This window comes from Pangasianodon hypophthalmus, chromosome 27 (genome assembly GCF_027358585.1).
Source record: "Pangasianodon hypophthalmus isolate fPanHyp1 chromosome 27, fPanHyp1.pri, whole genome shotgun sequence".
NCBI classification, from domain to species: Eukaryota; Metazoa; Chordata; class Actinopteri; order Siluriformes; family Pangasiidae; genus Pangasianodon; species Pangasianodon hypophthalmus.
The window spans coordinates 11,735,085-11,755,270 of record NC_069736.1 but is presented as its reverse complement, the minus strand read 5'-3'; the positions used below and the strand labels follow the sequence as shown (position 1 = coordinate 11,755,270).

At 40.3% G+C, this 20,186-nt stretch overlaps 1 protein-coding gene across 5 annotated transcripts in view; it reads left to right on the top strand.

Moving 5' to 3' along the window:
* Positions 1-20,186, top strand: part of map1b (microtubule-associated protein 1B) — an 83,885-nt gene that overhangs the window by 2,110 nt on the left and 61,589 nt on the right. The window contains exons 2-4 of one of the 5 annotated variants that reach the window (XR_008301131.1): positions 1,606-1,697; positions 3,033-3,133; positions 3,633-5,208. The exons of the other annotated variants lie outside the window; for them this stretch is intronic. The gene's annotated coding sequence lies outside the window, so the exon portion shown is untranslated. Of the gene's footprint in view, positions 1-1,605; positions 1,698-3,032; positions 3,134-3,632; positions 5,209-20,186 lie in introns of those variants that run through there. 5 annotated transcript variants of the gene reach the window in all.

The window sequence follows — 20,186 nt, the reverse complement described above, 5'->3', positions numbered from 1 at the left end:
TTCAACCCCTTCAGGATATTACTTGTTCGATCCACCTTTTGCTGCAATAACAGCTTTAAGTATGTTAGGGTAAGTTCCTAACAGCTTTGCACACTGTTTTCACACTGGTAGTGATTTTGGCCCATTTGTCCTGGCAGATTTGCTCCATTTTGTTCAGGTTGGCTGGATGTCACTTGTTTACTGCAATTTTCAAACAGTGCCACAGAATCTCAGTGGGATTCAGATCTTGACTTTGACTTGGCCACTGTAGAACATTCACCTTTTTGTTTTTAACTACTGCAATACTTCGGCCTTTGGCCTTGTGTTTGCGACCATTGTCCTGCTGAAAGGTTTTACTGAAAATATCTACCAAGCTTTTTTTTAAATTTATATATATATTTTTTTTTTTTTTTTTATTTTAAGCAGACTGAAGCAGATTCTCTTATAATAAATATCCCCATGTATTTTGCTCCTTCCATTCTGCCTTCAATTTTGAAAAGAAGTTCTGAGGATGAAAAGCAACCACAGAGCATGACACTGCCACTACCATAATCACTGTAGGGATGGTGTTAATTGATGTATGGTGTGTAGGGTTTGCACCACACACATTCAGTTTTATTTATATAGTGCTTTTAAAAATGAACATTGTCACAAAGCAGCCTTTCAGAAATTTGGATGTAAATTTCAAATTTATAAATTTATCCTTAATGATTAAGCCAGTGGTGATGGCAAGGAAAAAATTCCCTGAGATGACATGAGGAAGAAACCTTGACAGGAACTAGACTTGAAAGGGAACCCATCCTCACCTGGGTGACACTGGATTTTGCGAATATAAATAACTTCCCTTCCATAACTGTATACTATATAGTCAAATGTGCAATTGTGTAAACAGGAACGGATGAGGTACTTATGAGTATGAGTAATTTCTAAATTCATTATAGTTTTATCTTCAAGTCTATTGTGCTGAAGTGATCAACTGTTCAGTGATTGAGACTTGAGTGCAAGACTGTTCGTAGCAATTTCAGTTTCAGACTATCCAAGGAAGAGCATCCACAGCCATCTTTATGGTTTCTATGTGGTACCGTCCACAGTAATCTCATTTTGAACTTTAGGCTGTCAATCTGGGGCCATTCTTAGCATCATCGAGTGATTTTCAGGTGATAAAAAACTCCAAGCAGAAGTAGGGCATTAGGATGGGTCAGGCAGGTCCAGAGAGCAGAATGAGTCAGGATCACTGGTGTCTTTCTAGCCACCATCCCATACAGTCCTCAATTATGCATCACTCTTGAAATGGTTGTCTGCTGCACCGTCACTTCGCTAAAAAACTGCCCATCTTATTAAAGGGTGCAAATATTTCAGAATTTAATGGTGGATATGTCATATACTATAATGACTTTCCCTATGGTGATATTTTTCCTATAATTTAAGTTACAACATTGAATATGTGCCATGTGCACCCTACCCAAGATTCACATTGGGGTGCAATTTGAAGACATTAAGGGTTTAGCTATTATACAGAGAGCAACTGTTATACTGCTGTACTTCATTTTGTTGTCAGCTCATAGTGCTTTGAGCAATAATCCAGTTAACAAATGAGACAGGACAACTGTTTCTAATATGACTCAGATGAAGAAATCATGCCTCAGCTCCATTTGAGTGGAGGAGCAACAGCGGTTCATGACTGGAGACCAACTGGAACACTACTATGCATTAATAAGGTATGTAATGTTTTTATGTTTATGTACAGTTACATTCTGTAGTTTAATAACAGTGAAATATTTTAAAAAGGTGCAGTTAAGTTATACAGTTTAAGTGTAAGACAGCTAGCTAGCAGCTAACTAGCAGTTAGTTTTAAGATTATATCTACCAATAATGAACTAAGCCAATACACAGAGAATAGATAACACTTTTTGCATAAAATTTAATACATTATACTTGGCATACAGCTCAAGGTTTACATCTTCCTGTGGACTTTTACACTCATTTCTTGCTAATATATGTTCACTTTCTAGCTAACATACTACTGAACAGATTATTTCAATTTAGCACAGCCTGAATTAAATTTACATTTCATCTTGTAGAACCCTGGCATGTGTGGGAGGGAAAGAGGAGTCGGGAGAGAGGCGACCTTTCACAAAGCTTTGTGCTCATGTTTATTCTTCAGAGCACTTTCAAAAATTCAACCAAAAACCTAACCCAACCGAAAAGGGGCCGTCACTAGCTTTTGGTTTCCGTCCCGTTCAAGTTCAAGGTTCAAGTTGAGACTGTGTGTTTCTACATTAGAAAAAAATACTATAAAGAGCAGTAAACAGTAATAAATAAAACAAAGTTAATATTTGGTGTGACGATCCTTCGCTTTAAAAAATTATATATATATATTTTATATATTTATTTATATATATATATATATATATATATATATATATATATATATATATATATATATATATATATATATATATATATATATATATATATATATATATATATCGGGTACAGTTTGTGCAGTTTTATAAGGAAAGTAGCTGTAAGATTTACTGAGCATCTTGCAGAACCAGCCACAGTTCTTCTGGAGAATTTGACTGTCACTCTTATTTTTGCAGCAAAACCCAGCAGCCTTCATTATGTTTTTTTGTCTGAAAAGTGGTCTCTTATGTAATATGCTGCTTTCTTTACTGACATACAAACATTTTTCTGTAACATTTAATTTTGTGCTGGAAAACTAATGTTTGGAAATCTAAAATGTTTTTGTACTGAATCAATAATGTAGACGTCATAAAATAAAAATCTATAACAAAGTTTGTACTAAAAAAAATAGGGTGCCTAAGACTTTTGCACAGTACTGTATATTTAATATCTTTTATGTATGCAAGACACTAAAATTTGTGTTTAAAATTATTTTTTTACTCTGCATTTTATCTTAATAAAGACAATGTAATTTGAGTTTCATTAGAAATTATGCCACTGAAGCCAGCTAATGTATTCAGTTCACCAGATACAAAGAATGTGGTAGTAAGATTTTTCCATATTAATGGATGTTTTCTTTTCCTCAGAGAAACATACGTATATGCCAGAATGAAGCTACCGAAGGGACATGTCACCTCTCATCTCCAGACTGAGCCACACGCAGAAGGAGAACGAGCAAAAAATGGTGGTAGGAAATTTCATTACCTCTGAGTTAGTGGTACTGCCAAACAGTTTAACCAGTTATAGGAATCATCAGTAAACTATTGCAATTTATCTGCAATAAGATAAGCTAAAAAGATAAACATTTGTTTAAAATGCCAGAAATACCTTTTAAATTGGATAGATATTGATTTCATATTTACATAAAGCAAACCAGTACAATAGTGGTTACTACTATTGACTGCAATTGTAAAATGTATTAGCAACAGCTATAAACTACACAAATAATAATAATATTAATAAAGTGATCACTTGGTGTAAGAGTCCTAATCTAGTTGTGGTGCAGGAGTATTTCATATTTTAGTGAATCTGGGGTTTTTTTTCTCCAAAGTGGATAACAAAGATATTACTTGTTGGATGTTTTCACATTTGCTCATCCCTCAGTTAATCAATTTTAAGGATTTCTGTGGAATGTACCACTTTATTCAGTTGTAAACTTAGATGAGCATTTGTGTTTTGTATTTGAGTGTTTCAGACCAAGAATTGTATCAGGATCTGAGTGGGAAAGAGACAAGAACACTTCAGAGGCACCACCACCTCCTGTTCCAGAGAGCCTGAGCCGTATACAAGTTCTGTTTTTTTAAACAATTACATTATTGTTATTAATATTATTGCTAAATATAAAAATAACATCTTTGTTAGATTTATGAAAATGTGTAGAGTATGAGTAAAGAGAGTCTTTACAGGGACTTTGTAATTGAATAACACTTAGAGTTAAAATTCTTAACAGTTGCTGTATAGATATTGGTGTCAGTGTGTAGACATTTGTGTATTATTGATAACTTTAACGTTGTTGTTGATCTTGATCTTTGTTGTTAATTTTTAAATAAAAAAAATCAGTCGTATTATGGATCCTTTATTTTGGGTAATGTTTTTCTAGTTAAAAACAGCTACAATAAAATAAAGTAGTCCATGCAGGACCCTTCATGTACCAGTGTTGCTGTTCCATAATTAACCCACTTAAGCCCATGTGGGGGCTACCCTGTTTGCCTAAATAGGCCCTACAAGTGGCCCGTCTGGGCCCCAGCAATAGTCCACATGGGCACCCGCATGTGGTGCCACCATGGAAACTACGGACAAAAGATGGTGGGGCACAGCTGCGCTTGAGCTGGGCCCCAGTTTCAAGCCCCTTTGGGGCCTTTGTGGACATGCTGACTGGGTAGCTGTTTCACATTGTAGTCTATTATACTACTGTGTAATATTGCCTGGTACAATAGCTTTGGGAGACCACAAGGGGAGATATTACAGATCAAATAGATACAATTGTGCTCCATCAGAAGAAGAAGAAGAAACAGCCTTTATTTTGTCACATATACATTACAGTACAGTGAAATTCTATTCTTCGCATATTCCAGCTTGTTAGGAAGCTGGGGCCAGAGCACAGGGTCAGCCATGATACATCACCCCTGGAGCAGAGAAGATTAAGGGCCTTGCTCAAGGGCCCAACAGTGGCAGCTTGGTAGCGTTGCGGTTGAACCACCAACTTCCTGATCATGCATAATATGGCTTTGTCTATTGGGTCTTCCTGATATGACACTGTCTGTGTGGTTTTAATAGTATACATGTAGTCCTATAGATTTAAGGATGCTCTGCAGCAGCCAGTGACACCCTTCCCTGAATTTTTAATCACTTCTTTGCTTCCACTTCCCACTTCCTGGTATCATGCATGGAATTTTCAGACATTGGAAAGCCTTACATTTTACTTGGCAATTGTTATAGTTTTGAGCCATTTGTAGCCTGGACTGCTATTCTGTGGATGACCTTGCCTTGTTTATACTTGTTTCTGCCCTTTGCCTTGTCCTCTGATTTTGCTGAGATCTTTGATTCCTGGTATTTTGACCTAGCCCTGTTTTTCACCAAGATTTGGATTTTAAAACAGGCAAACAAATCCAAAACATGAGGATTCAAGACAGAATCAAAGTCAGAATACAGGCAGAAGTCAGGCGATGTGCAAACAGTTAACTGGGCAAAAGACAAAGACATAGCCAGAATCGTAATTGTAACCATGAACACTAGAGCAGAACAATAAAGCTTGGTATTGCACATACAAGACATTAAGTGTATACTTCAGGAAGGTGAGTCCTTATATGTTATGGCTGTGATTAGTGTAATGGAGGCTGGGTGTGTACAATCAGAATGATGGTGAAAGTGAACATGAGAGAGTTTGTGATGGTTGTTGAGTGCTGTAGTCTTCTTTGGCCATATTTGTAGGATGCACTGAGTCCTAGGAGTTGTAGTTGGTGGCCATGATTGTAGGCCGTTCTGTGTTACTAGGAATGGGAAGCAATATCTAGAGGAGCTGGAGGTGTGGAGGGGGGTTGTTATTGAGTAGGGGTCCTGGAGTGACTGGCTTAAGCTTTGAGACATTGAATGTGGGTGCAAGGCAGCAGTGATGTGGCAGGTCAAGCTAGTATGTGTTGATGCGTTGTAGAATTTCGAAAGGGCCGATGTAGTGGTGGGTGAGTTTTCTTCATCCATGTGTGATGTTGATATCTTTTGTGTGGACAACCATATCTATCTCTATGTCTGGCTTCATCCTGTGGCGTGGCATTTCGACGTCTGTCTGCAAATTCTTTATTCCTCTGGGTTGCTTGTTCTAGGTGCCTCCCACACTTGCTCACTCCTCCAGAACCAGTCATCAATGGTAGGAGTGTCGGAGGGGTTGGTACTCCAAGGGAACAAGGGAGGTTGGTGACCTAGCACACACTGGAACGGTGATAGATGTGTGACTGAATGACGTAATGAGTTCTGCACACAGCAGGAACCAGGCCCAGTCCTCTTGGTTGTCAGCACAGTATGCTCACAAAAAGCATTCTTGATTTGCCCTCTCGACCTGACCGTTCAGTGGATGGTACCCAGATGTTTGGCTGACACACACCCAGTTTCTCCATAAAACTGCTCCATACCTGAGATGTGAATTGAGCTCCCCAGTCATGCACGATGACTTCGGTAATCTTGTAGTGTCTGAATACGTGGGTGAATATAAGTTCTGCAGTTTCGAAGTCTGAGGGGAGACTGGGAAGGGGAATTAGGTGGAGGGAATTGGAGAACCAGTGGATAACCACCATGATGATAGTGTTACCTTGGGAAGGAGGTAAATCTGTGATAAAGTCTATAGCAATGTGAGACCATTTTTGCTGTGGTATTGGCAGTGGAAGGGGTTTACTAGTGGGTAATGTTCTCTAATGTTGGGCTCCCTCCAGCCAGTGATGCTACTCCTCCAAGGCTAGTTTGACTGCTAGGAGTTCTTGGTTGCTACTGTCGTAGTTACGTTCAGCTGGGGACAACGTCTTGGAAAAGAATGCCACTGGGTGAAGCTTAGGTTTCTCTCCAAACCTTTATGACAGCACTGCTCCCTGCCAGTTTCTGAAGCCTCCACTTCCATGATAAAGGGCTTGGAGGGATCTGTGTGTTTCAATATAGGAGCCAATGTGAAAGCTTCTTTGAGGTGTTGGAATGCTCGGGCAGCTGAGGAATTCCACTGTAGTTTCTTGGGCCTTTTCTTATTCAAGGCTGTGAGGGGCGTGGCAATGGAACCGAACCCTCTGATGAATTGGCAGTAGAAGTTAGCGAACCCCAGGAACCTCTGTAGTTCCTTCACTGTGGTGGGGATCGGCCAATTGGTGACAGCAGTCACCTTATCCTGGTCCATGAGAACACCCTCTTGATTAATGACATAGCTGAGAAATGAGATTATGGTTACATGGAATTTGCATTTCTCCCCTTTTACTGGTTAGCTAGTTTTGCAGGAGCCGAGCAAGAAACCTTCTGACATGAGTCATGTGATCTTCTTTGGATGGGGAGTTGATGAGAATGTCAGATATAAGCGATGACGAATTTTCGATGAGGCACTGGAACACTGCCGGAGTGCAAGATAGCCCATATGAGCCCTCCTCCTTTCTCTTCCATGAAGTAAATGCGTGCTGATGCTGATGAGGTGGAAGGACAAATATATCCTTGTTCCAGGGCCTCCGTGATGGAATCATCCTTGGGTTTTCTTGGCTGAGAGAGGATAAATATGATTACAGGGAGGCATAGCACTGGCCATGAGCTCAATGGCACAGTCATATGGTTGATGAGGGGAGAGGCTACTTGCCTCGGTCTTGCTAAAGACTTCATTGAGGTCCTGATACTCTGGAGGTATTTCCTTGTTAGAGTTGGCTTCAGGACTCACACCTGAAGTTGATGCCACAAGGAGTATAGGGGCCTGCAGGCAGTCGTCGAAGCAATGTGGGGACCAGTGGAGGATTTCTTTCTCAGACCAGGAGCTCTGTGGGTCATGACTGTGCTTCCACGGTCACTTTCTTGGTGACTGTGATGTGGAGGGAGATTTGTTCCTGATGGAGGCCACTGACGCTGAGAAGGAGAGATGTAGTACAAAGGGTTATGGACCACCCATTGATGGGTCCTCCATCAAGGGCTTGGACAAGCAGGGGATTGCGGAGTGGCTGGGTTGGCAGGTTCAGTTTCCTGATGAGAGAGGGGTCTATGAAGCCAGCTGCTCTGGAAATCAGTCGGGTGTACCACTTGTACAGGTGTAGCAAAATTTTGTTGAGTGATAACCTATGGGGCACTCGCCATGTTGGAGCGAGAGGGCTGGTCTGGTCACTGAGGTGTTTGGCAGACTTGGGGCAGACTGGGCACAGTGCTACTAAGTGCTGAGGGCTGTTGACATCCACAGCTGTCTTGTCTGAATTGCATGGTTTCAGACACTGGGATTTCCATCACGGAAGTTAGCTGTTGTTTACCCCTCCAGTTTTTTAGCAGGTGACAGATAGACAGGTTGCTTGGTCATCGTGGCATGCCAGTTCTGTAAAAATATTTTGGTTCAAACCTTGATGATACGCCACTTTGAGCACTAGCTTGTTCCAGCCGCTGCCAGTGGCTAGGGTGCAGAATGTTAACGCGAACTCGGCGGTGCTCTGTTTACCTTGTCTGAGTGTGAGGAGTTGCTCTTCCATTTCCTTTCCCTTGGGAGAATGGTCAAAAACTTGCAAAAAGAGCTCTAGGAAGTGCTCATAGGAGTTGGTGAACTCTCTTCCTTGGATCCAGATGACAGTAGCCCTGGTGAGTGCCTTATTGGTGAGCAGGGTCACCAGGCTATTTTTCGGGTCATGCGATGAGTGACGGAGCAGAGTGAGAGGGTGCCATTGTTGCCTGCATAGGTGCCTGCGTGCTGGGGAGTTGTACTAGCTGCGCATTGATCATAGCAATCTGCTGATGCTGCTCACACCGAGGGTCCAGCAGAAGTGGGTGATGTCCCCCCAGCCAACTCTTGAGAAACCACGATCAACAGCTCTAGCAAATAGCCTCCCAGTCTGTAAGGGGGAACAGCAAGCACAGACTGCCCCACATCCTGGTCTTCACATGAGTAACGTGGCCACTTGCACTCACAAAGCATTGCTCTTGCTCTCATAGGAACCTTGACTGTCAAAGCCCTCAGTGGTACTTTGCTAGGAGGGGGAAAGATTTTTCAATGCACCATCCTCTGTCAAATGCACACAGGCACATTGCTAATGTATGCATTGCCTGCAAACATTAGCAAAAAATGAGTGTTTCACCTGAGCAAATGAGTGAGCACCAAGGTTAAGTGGGCATGTTTGTACCCAAAAGAAACAGTGCCTCTGTCGGAGTATTTTGGTTTCATTAAAAAAACAAATGTGTTCTTCAAAAAAAGGTACTGTGCAAACATGTTGAGCACTGGTGCTAACTTAGCAAGACATTGCGAGATGACAGACACTAGAAGTACGTAGCTAAAGACATGGTACAAGTTTACACAATGTCAAATGAAGGTTTCCTTTAATACTAAAGGCTAATTCACAACTGGCTGTCGTGTAAAGACCCCATTAAATTCCAATTTATTTACTTTTATTTTTTCATTCGCCCTGAGCTGCAAAGAAATTCATTGAGCAAACTTTCTATACACTGTGCACTTTATTTACATTATTAACAAACTTTCTTAATAACAGTTTTGTAATCACTACTGGCAGATTGCTACACACAACACAGACTTAATAATAGAGCTTGAGATCAAATGAGACTCAACAATCAGAGTTCTTTTCTTCTTTTGGCTGCTTTACAACCACTCTGTTGTGTTAACACCCTCTTCATGACAGTTTGGCCAAAAAAAAAAACATTTCAGTAATAAGTACATTGGAGATTTTGCTTGGCTTGGCTGAGAGAGGGCATGGCTTTCAGTGGGGATTCTGGTAGCTCTCCAACTAAGCTTATTCAAACAATTATAAAATATTAAAAAGTTAATATCTCTCAAAAGAACCACTCCAGAAATGCAAGTTCTCCTGGTAATAACTGATAAATGAATGCTGCAGTTGCTGCTGCACTCTCTGCTCTCTAGTATGTTCATTGATTGATCATGACACTACTTTTAATGTTCAACAATATGGCTTCAACAGTGGTTCTAGTAGCGACTGCATGTCATTATGTAATTATATCTTTTAGATATGTAAACCACTAATACAGGCCTGGAATTTAATTAAATAGAAAATAATCGCAATTCTAATCGCAATTGCAATATTGCTTAGAAAAATTGCTATTGGATATTTTTACCCAAATCGTCCCACTCTAATCTAAATGAATAAATAACAGTCAAGTACCATCATCTATCAAACACATAGTATCTAAAAACTAACATCTCTCCTAAAAATAAAAATTTTCACCAACTTGACCTCTGATCTTCGAAGTGCATGTAACTTAATCTGCATCAGAGAAAGGGATGAATGGAAGACTGTGTTCAATACCAATTCTCTCCACTACAAGGATCAGGCCTGGTTATTGTTCCCTCGACATTTCAGGCATTCATCAACAGAATCCTTCGTGAATTTCTGAATTCCTGCGTGATAATTTACATAAATGACATCTTGATCAACTCAGAATCGGGGGGCAGAACATGTCCTGCAGGTACGAGCTATCTTAAGAAAACTCCTGGACAATCTGCTATAGGTTAAATTAGAAAGAATAGATTAATCCTTTCTTAATCCTTCAGTCAAGCTCCTAGAGTATGTCCTGAATGAGCACGGAGTGAAGATGGATTGGGGAAAGGTGGATGCAGTCACTTTGTGGCCCCCAACCTGAAACAACCAAAGACCTGCAATGATTTCTCGCCAACTTTTACAGATGCTTCATTAGAGGCTTCAGCACTGTGGCTGCACCTCTGACACCCTTCTGCAGCATTTGAGGAACGGGGGCACTGGCTTGAGGGCAGAAAATATCCGGCTATCATTCTAACTGACCATAAAAGTCTCAAAAGTCCACATTATGGATAAACCTCGACAACCTACGTTGGCCATCTTTTTCACCCATTTCAATTTTACACTCACATACCTTCCTGGATCAAAGAATGGTGCTGATGTGCTGTCCCAAATCTTTGAAGGCCCCAAAACTAGACCTAACCCAGAAACTGTCATTCCAGAATCCTGTTTTGCAGCACCAGTACGCTGGGAAATCATGGGAGACATCCAGCGAGCTCAGCAAAAGGACCCCACACCACTAAAATGTCCGCTGTTTAAGGTATATGTACTGCATCTCATGAGGAAGTCATGCTGTGGGTATACATCTCCATTAACTCCAGACACCCAGGCATCTTGTGCAGAATACCTTTTGGTGTAAAGATCTTAAATGAAATGTTGAATAATATGTAAAATCCTGCTCAGTGTGCGCCCAGTCTAGAACCTCACGTCAGTTGTTCCAGTCTCCTGGAACCACTCCCCATTGCTCAGTGACCCTATTCACACACAATTGTGGATTTCATCAGCGATCTCCTCTGTTAATAAGACCATAATTTTTAATGTGATTGACAGCTTCTTCGAGGATGCCCAGCACCTAGACTCAGAGGGAAGACCCCACCACAGGAAGAATTTGGGTTTGGGAGCCCTCCCCCTACTCATGGAGAGGATTCTGTAACATCTAACCCAGACATTTCCCCTCCAGACCACCAGAGGGTACACTCCTCTGAATTTTGGATCATGTCTTCGCTTTCACTTCCCACTTCCTGTTACCACGCTATAAAAAGACAAACATCACTGAATGAATGCCTTGTTGATAAGAGAAGTCAGAGGAAAATCTCTCTCTGAGATATATACAGGCGAAATCTTAATTGAGTTCTGGACATTTATTATTTATAGCGCACTTTCAAAACTCAATAGAAAACACTCGTAGATTTTGCTCCGACATGTTCAAGTTCATGCTTCTTGGCGTGTGTGTGTTTGTGTGTATGTCGCAAGCTCTGCCAAGCAGTCTTGCATTCTGTCTCTCACTCGCTCACGGGAGGAGTCACTGAAAGCACAAACAGACAGAAATAAGGTTAAATAAAGGTTGTAACCTGCTCTTTAATCATTGTTCATGACTGGGTGCTCCAAAAACATTTGCCAGATGGCAATTCAGAGAATAACCTGTATGCTGGAAGACTGAGGTCTGAAGTGATTTTTTTTGTGCTTTCCTCAAGTATTGTGACTGGTAGATGTCCTTTATGGCTTGGAGTTTGTTGCCCGTGATGAGTTCTGCTGTTCTCACCACTCTCTAGAGAGCCCTGCAGTTTTGTGTGGAGCAACTGCTATACTATACAGTGATGCACCCAGTCAGGATGCTCTCTATTGTATGGCGGTAGAAGCTGGTGCAGGTTTTTGGGTTCAGTCCAAACTTCAGCTTCCACAGGAAACAGAGCTTCTGGCAGGCAGACCTTATGATTGTCTCTGTGTGGAGTTCTTGATTCTTTTCACAGCAGTTCCACTGAAGTGTAAGGGTGGGTGTACTCCTTTCTGGGACTTCCTGTAGTCCACTATCATTTCCTCAATTTTTCTGAGGTTAAGAGGGAGGTCATCGTCATGGCACCATTGACACTCCTAATCTCCTCTCTGTAGGGTGTCTCATATCCATTTGTGATGAGGCCCAGGATGGTTGTGTCATCAGCAAACTTGAAACTAATGTTGGAGCTCTGTTTGGCAACACAGTCATGTGTGTAGGTCACCTCTGTTCAGAGTCAGTGTGGAGGAGGTTTAGTTGCTGATTCTCACTGCTTGGTGTCTGCCCACTAGGAACTCCATTATCCATTTGCACATGGTTTTGTTAAGACCCAGATCTTTGAGATTTTTGATGATATTGGCAGGAATGATGGTGTTAAATGCCAAGGTATAATCAATGAGCAACACATATATATGTGTGTCTATATATATATATATATATATATATATATATATATATATATGTGTGTGTGTATATGGCTCTGTATATATACAGAGCACTCAAGAAGGTGCTCTGTATTCTTTTTGTTTTGTTTTTTTTGTTTTGTTTTTTTGCTTTTCAGCGACCTTAGCACCATGGTTTGAAGCTCAGACCAGCATAAATACATACAGTCTCCACTGAAAGTATTGGAACAGCAAGGCCAATTCTTTTGATTTTGTTATAGACTGAAGACATTTGGGTTTAAGATCAAAAGATGAATATGACATGATAGATCAGAATTTCAGCTTTCATTTCCTGATATTTACATCTAGATGTGTTAAACGACTTAGAACATGTGCCAGACCACTCAATTTTTAGATGAGCAAAAGTATTGGAACAGATAGTCTTGAAGTCAAACACTTAATATTTGGTTGCATATTCATTCCTTGCAGTGACTACATCAATATGGCGACCCACTGTCATTAACAAGCTGTTGCATTTTTCTTTTGTTGTATTGGCTATGCCCATTGCTCCTGGAATGGCTCTGATAGGTTTTCTCTCTTTTCTCAGCTTCCAGATGGCTTGCTTTTCTCCCAAAGACAGCTCTCTGGTCTTCATGTTGGTTTATCCTCTTTAACAACAAGGCTTCACAGTTTTAACTCAGGGCTCAAACCAAGTGTAGACATTTAGAGCTATTAATTGTTTAAACATCAATCTAACAGGGCACTCCTGAGCAACAAGAAAAACCTGTCAGTTACATGTTCCAATATTTTTGATCACTTGAACAAATGGGTGGGTTCAAACAAAAGGTTTAATAACATAACCCTCCTCTTACAGGGTGTTTTTTTTTTCACATCATTATGTGTAAAGTCTAGAGACTGTTGTGTGAGAAAATGCCAGGAGATCAGCAGTTTCTGAAATACTCAATCCAGCCCATCTGCCACCAACAACCATGCCATAGTTAAAGATCATATTTTTCCCCATTCTGATGTTTGATGTGAACATTAACTGAAGCTCTTGATCTGTATATTGACCTTTTATGCATTGTGCTGCTGCCACACTGACTGATTGGATAACTTAATAAATGAGCAGATGAGCAGGTGTACAGGTGTTCCTATTAAAGTGGATGGTGAGTTTATATTCAATTAAATTTTATTTTTTATAGTGCTTTTAGCAATGGATATAGTCACCAAGCACCTTTACAGTAATATATAAATTCTGGATATAAATTTTACGTTTATAAATTTATCCCTAATGAGCAAGACAAAGGCAGTGGTGGCAAGGGAAAAACTCCCTGAGATGACATGAGGAACAAACCTTGAGAGGAATCCATCCTCATCTGGGTGATATTCCATAATGTGATTGTAAATAATTTCCCTTCTACAACTGTATACTATATAGTCAAAAAGTGCTATTTGTGTAACCAGGAATTTATGAGCTTATGAGCTCTTATGAATATGAGCATCAGGGTTATTCCTAAATTCATTATAGTTTTAACTTGAAGTCAATTTTTTTTTTTTTGAAGTTCATCTTCAGTGATGGAGACTTGACTGCAAAACTGTTCATAGCAACTGCAGTGCTAATGCTATTCAGGTAAGAACATCCACAACCATCTTTATGGTTTCAGTGTGGTACCATCCACAGTCATCTCACTGATCTTTATGTTGTCCATGTAGGGCTATCCTTAGCAGCAGCGAATGACAGCATCCAAACATCCCAGTTCACCAAAACACTCTATGCCTGTGTGCCCTCCAGATCTGCTCCTTTACCTAAGAAAAACTATTAACAAAAGGCTTGACTAAACAAATATGTTTTCAGCCTAGACTTAGACACTGAGAGACTGTATCTGAGTTCCTACACTAAGTGGAAAGCTGTTCCATAACTGTGGGGCTTTGTATGAGAAAGCTCTGCTCTGAAAGCCCTCAAATTGTCTGTTTTTAAATTAATAGTCTGAATTTTTTTTTCACTTCATAGCTCAGGACGCTCTCCTTCCATGCTCTTTGGAATATTACCAATTTAGTTTGACTCCATTTCCATTCTAATTTTTGAGTGGTCTGTTTTAGGTGCTTGTGTTATCGTTGTACTGGGGTGCTAGTTTTTTCTCTCTAATTATTTTTCTTTTAAGACTCTAAGAATTCAGTTGCCTGATCCAGTTCTGTGGGGTCAGATGGTGATTCAGTCAAAGTTGCTAACTCTGGGAGATTATTGATAAAATTATGTGAAGTATCTGATGTTAATGTACGTTTGACATAGTAGCGTGGCAAGGTGCATATATTATGACTAAGACACACTTTAAATGAGATGAGGTAATGATCCAAGATAGCTTCAGAAGGTGGAAATATGAATATATTCTCTATATTTAATCAGAATGCTAGTATTAGATCAAGTGTGTGATGACTATTATGAGTGGATCTTATTACATTCTGATTAACCCCTACTGAATCTACAATGGTGTTCTCAGAGGATCTTCCAGGTTATCAAAATGAATAATATAAAGTCTCCACCAATTAATGCTTTGTAGACTTATTTTTTTGTGGCTATATGTATGTTATATTAGTTTAACAAACTTCAAATGTGTTGAATTTATCAAATGAATTTGTCCAGGTTTTTGTGTGATGCCTAGATTATCATTATAAATAACTGCGACACCTCCTCCTTTGTCAGTTAGACAAGGCTGATTTATATAACTGTATGTGGGAGGTCTAGCTTCATTTAATGCTACATACTCATTTGGTTTAATCCATGTATCTGTTAAACACAGTACATTAAACTTCTGATCAGTAATAATTTCATTAACAATAAGTGCTGTAGATGTAAGAGATCTAATATTTAACAGACCTAATTTCAGATCAAAGGTGCTGGCTGTGCAGTCAGTATTATCTAATTTTATGTTAATTAGGTTACTAAACCAAACTCTGAGCATTTCTACATTTTAATTTAGTTTGCGGAACAGACACAGTCTCAATATGGTGGAACCTGAATGATGACTCAGTGCAGCTAGCAGATAGTCAGTTTAGCCTGCTTGTCTGCTCTCTGGCCTTGTCACTGATTAACTAGGCTTGTTCTAAGACTATGAGCTATGCTGCAAGAAATGAAAGCAGCACCTTCCTGAGTGGGATGGATAAGATCTTACTCTTACAGGCCAGCCTTGCCCTCAAAACTACTCCAATTATCTATAAAGTCCACATTGTTTTCAGAGTACCACCTGGACAGTTCAGCAACCATAACCTGCTGTAAGCTACATTGCCACGCTGAATTGGGATGGGGCCGGAGCATACTCCTGCATCAGCCATCACCTTCGCTAATTTACACACCTCTACCACGTTACTCTTAGTAACCTCTGACTGATAAAGGCGTATATCATTAGCTTCTATGTGAAAAAATACGTTTGAAATCCCATGCTTACCTAAGACTGTCATGTCCATGCCAGAATCTGCACTGAACTCCACTTCCCACAATGCACCTCCGCCTACAAACATGGACACCTTGGACTACAACAGCCACATGCCACAAGACAGTATTAAGAATTAAGACAGTAGTCTCCTATAACCAGAGCTTCTCAGTGGGTGCTTCACTGCGGAGAGAGTGGAGTTAGACATGTGATGCGGAGAGGAGTGGTGTTCCCGTGGACGAGCCTTAGCATTAGCTTTGGCTTTGCAGTTATTCGAGTTGTCACCCATTTGCCCCGCTTTAATGCAGGAGTTCGGTGACTGCTAACTTCGCCAAAGGCATCCAGACTTTCCCCTACAGAAACTACACTGTTCTCACTATCATTAACCCTCTCTAGTGTCTAGATGCGCACCTCTAATACTGCAATCTCCTCCATCAGAGAGCTAACTAATATGCACTTATCACAGATAAAGCTATTACTAATGACGAAGGAATAATGATCAAACATCCTGCACTCAACAAACTGAACAAGCTGAATGTTTGCTATGTTGAATGTTAAATGTAGTTTATTTGAAGATTTCTTGAGGTTATTTTAGACAGATCTGACGTGGATGGCCTCCACTTGCTGACTTTCGACCAAAAACACAACAGCGTCCTTTGAGAAAATGAAAATACTGCAGAAAAGTAAAGTGAAAAATACAACAAAAGAAAACAATAGCATAAAATTGCTGAAAACAGAAAAAAGTTATAGTTTAAATGCAGGAAAGAAATTCCTGGCCAAGGATTCGAAAACACTCACACCCTCACATTACCATATTATGCACTCGGCTTAATTAATGTCAAACAAAAACCAAAATAGAACAGTCGTACATACGTTTGCAGGCACTATGCACCTGACTGAAGGTAAGCAAACTAACCAACTGCTAAATAAACGTAACGAACTAAATAAGCTCAGCACTCATTTGTTCTTTAACCATGCGCAAGTCTATTACTCCTCTCACAGTACCGCTGAGTTTGGTGTGCGTGAATGGTGCACTCTGATTGGTCTCTTTAAAACACATGATTATCTCAGCTGAAAACAAACATAGACACCCATCTCTTGCTTTTTCTGGTATGTCTGCACACCCACAACCTGAGTTGCCAGTAAAGTACTGTAAAATTTATAGTAAACAACAAGTAAACAACAAAATATATTTATAGTAAAGTAATATTATGTAATATTTTAATGTTATATAAAATAAGACGTAACCAGTACACTTTATCATTTGGCTGATGTAGAATACAACTGCTCTGAAAGTTAAGGGTCTTGCGGTGCTGGGACCTGCAACCTCCTGATCTGTGACACAAAGCCTTAACCACTGAGCCATGACAACTACACCACACCAACACTGGAACTAGCTTGCATTGATTCAACTACTTCTAACACTGAATTAATAGAAGATTGGATTGAATCAATACAAGCCAGTTGTTCTAGTTGTGGTGGTTTAGTGGTTAAGGTTTGAGTCACAGAGAAGAAGGTTATGTGTTCAAATCCCAGCACCACCAAGCTGCCTTGATTGGGTCCTTGAGCAAGACCCTTCAGCTCAGTTCTATCCCAGGTTGCCAGTAAATTACTTTAAAATCTACATTAAATATATAGTGTACTTTATATTTCTTCCCCAAATGTATTAATTAGAAAAATAACTTGAAACAAAGTTTTCAATTTGGTCCAATGAAAATCAGAGTAAATTTTGTCCTGGTTCAGGAGATGCATATTTTTCATATTTCAGTTATAGCACCCCCTATGGTCTATATTGTTATGAAATTTGAGGGCCAGAGAGTGTCCTACTGACTAAGTTTTGTAAAGTTCATAGAAATTTGACTTTGCATTCAGAGGATACAACTCTTTGAGTGCATACAGTGCCTCATGCACATGCCTCATGCAGTGGCCTAAAATTCATTGACCTGTATTGGCCAAACAGTTTGGTCAATCAAAATTGTTTTTGTCAGCAAACCCTCTACTTGCTTGATTTCATATTTTATGCTGATCAGATGAACAGCCTTTCATCTGATCGGCCTTCCATACATCCATTCATTTTTGTACCATTTATCGTATACATGGTCGCCTGGAGCCTATTCCAGGGGACTCAGAGCACGGGACACCCTGGACGGGGTGCTAACCCATCAAAGGGCACAACTGCACAATTCAGGACACAATTGCACAATTCACACACTACGGACAATTTATGCCAATCAGCCTACAAAGCATGTCTTTGGATTAGGGGAGGAAATCCCTGAAGCACGGTGGAGAACTCCAGGCGCACAGGGTGGAAGGGGGAATCAAACCCCCAACCATGGAGGTGAGAGGCAAACATGCTAACACTAAACCACCGTGGCCCCTTTATGACTAATCAAAGATACTGCACGATTTCAAGATATCCAGATGTGGTGGCCATATTGTTTATAAATGTCAACATGTTTTTGAAAATTATTGAGGGTCACACTATGATGAGTAGCTTGACACCAAAATTGCAAAGATCAGACAAAAATCCTAGAAAAATCCTAGAAGTTCTCAAAAGTAGATTTTGCATATTATGAAAATTAGCTAAAAATCTAAGTGAGCAGAGTGAAATGGTTCTTTTTGATTTATGTATTATTTGGGAGAACCCAAGGAATAAGTAGCAAAAAGAATTATCGTTGTAGGACTTGAAATTTGAACCAAAAGGTAAAATGCCTCTTGTCTGAGTATCAGGATGGAATACTGCATACTGACCAAGTTTCGTATGTCTAGGACCTACGGTTTGGTCTCCGTGAACAGTTTTAGTGCAGAAGAAGAAGAAGAAAAAAAATCCTAACATCCAGTTAAAAACAATAAGGTTCCAAACCATACATGCTTGGCCCCCTAAAAATCCTAAGAAAACAAAAGGGTTCCAAGCACTACATGATTGGCCCACTAATAAGGAGGAGAAGAAAAAGAAAGAAAAATTCTAACATTTACAATAAGGTACCAGCACCTTCAATGCTTGGACCCCTAAATATAGTCAAGTCAAATAAAGTGGTTTTATTGTCATTTCAACCATATACAGCTAGTTAATACACAGTGAAATGAAACAGTGTTCCTCCAGGACCATGGTGTTACATAAAACAACACAGAAATAGAAGAGACTACAAATTTCTACATAAAGTGCACATGCATACATGTGCAAACAGCACAAGACAGTACTACCAAAACACGACAATAGGCACAGTAAGAGACAGTGCAGTGCTGACGAGTACACAGTTCTAGTATGAAAGTGATTCAGATATAACAGTAGTGCAAAAGAGTAACAATATAATAAATTGCCGTAAATGTAAACATAACATACTATGACATAATATTCAGCAGAGAAGCTTATACTATATATGGGCATAGCAGTTATTGGGGTAGCAGCCAGGCAGAGAGTATAGTAGTGACAAAAAATTATATACATACAGTAGCAGCAAAAATGCAGGTAGTAAATACAGAGATGTGCAAAGATAGTGGGATGCTGTTCAGTTGAGTGTGTGTGTGTATGTGTGTGTGAAGTCAAGTCAAGTGGAGTTTATTGTCATTTCAACCATATACAGCCAGTTAGTACATAGTGAAACAAAACAACGTTCCTCCAGGGCCAAGCTGCTACATAAGACAAACACAGAACAACACAGAACTACAAAGGACTACATAAATTTATACATAAAGTGCACAAGTGCAAACAGCACAAGACAGTACAGTGACTACTGAGAGAGACAATGGGCACAGTAAGTCCCAGTGCAGCGCCGATCAGTACACAGTTCTATTAGAAAGTGAATCCAGTGACAATAGTACGAAAAGAGTACAATATAAGTTGTTGCAGGTGTAAACGTAAGAAGTAGCAGCCTATGTACAGTATAATAAATATTTGTAGCAGCATAATGTAATGCAGGGATGTGCAAAAAAAATTGCAAAGAGGATGTGTACGTGTGTGCGTGTTCTTTCAGTCCAGTTTCTGAGTATTGAGGAGTCTGATGGCATGGGGGAAGAAACTGTTGCACAGTCTGGTCGTGAGGGCCTTAATGCATGGGTACCATTTGCCAGACGGCAGGAGAGTGAAGAATTTGTATGAGGGGTGTGTGGGGTCATCCACAATGCTGGTGGCTTTGCGGATGCAGCGTGTGGTGTAAATGTCTGTGATGGAGGGAAGAGAGACCCCAATGATCTTCTCAGCTGTCCTCACTATCAGAGCATCTGGGAGGGAGGCATCACTGTCACAGGCAGGTGATGTTGTCCTGTAGTTGGTGATGGCCTGGATGCCCTGCCACATGCGCCGCGTGTCTCCGCTGGCCTTGAAGTGGCTGTGGATTCTCTGTGTGTGTGTGCGCACTTTTCCTCTCTGATGGCCCGGGACAGTTTGGCCCTCACTATTCTTAGGGCCGCCTGTGTTGGGTCCTCAGTAGCGCACACAAATCTGCAGTGGTCC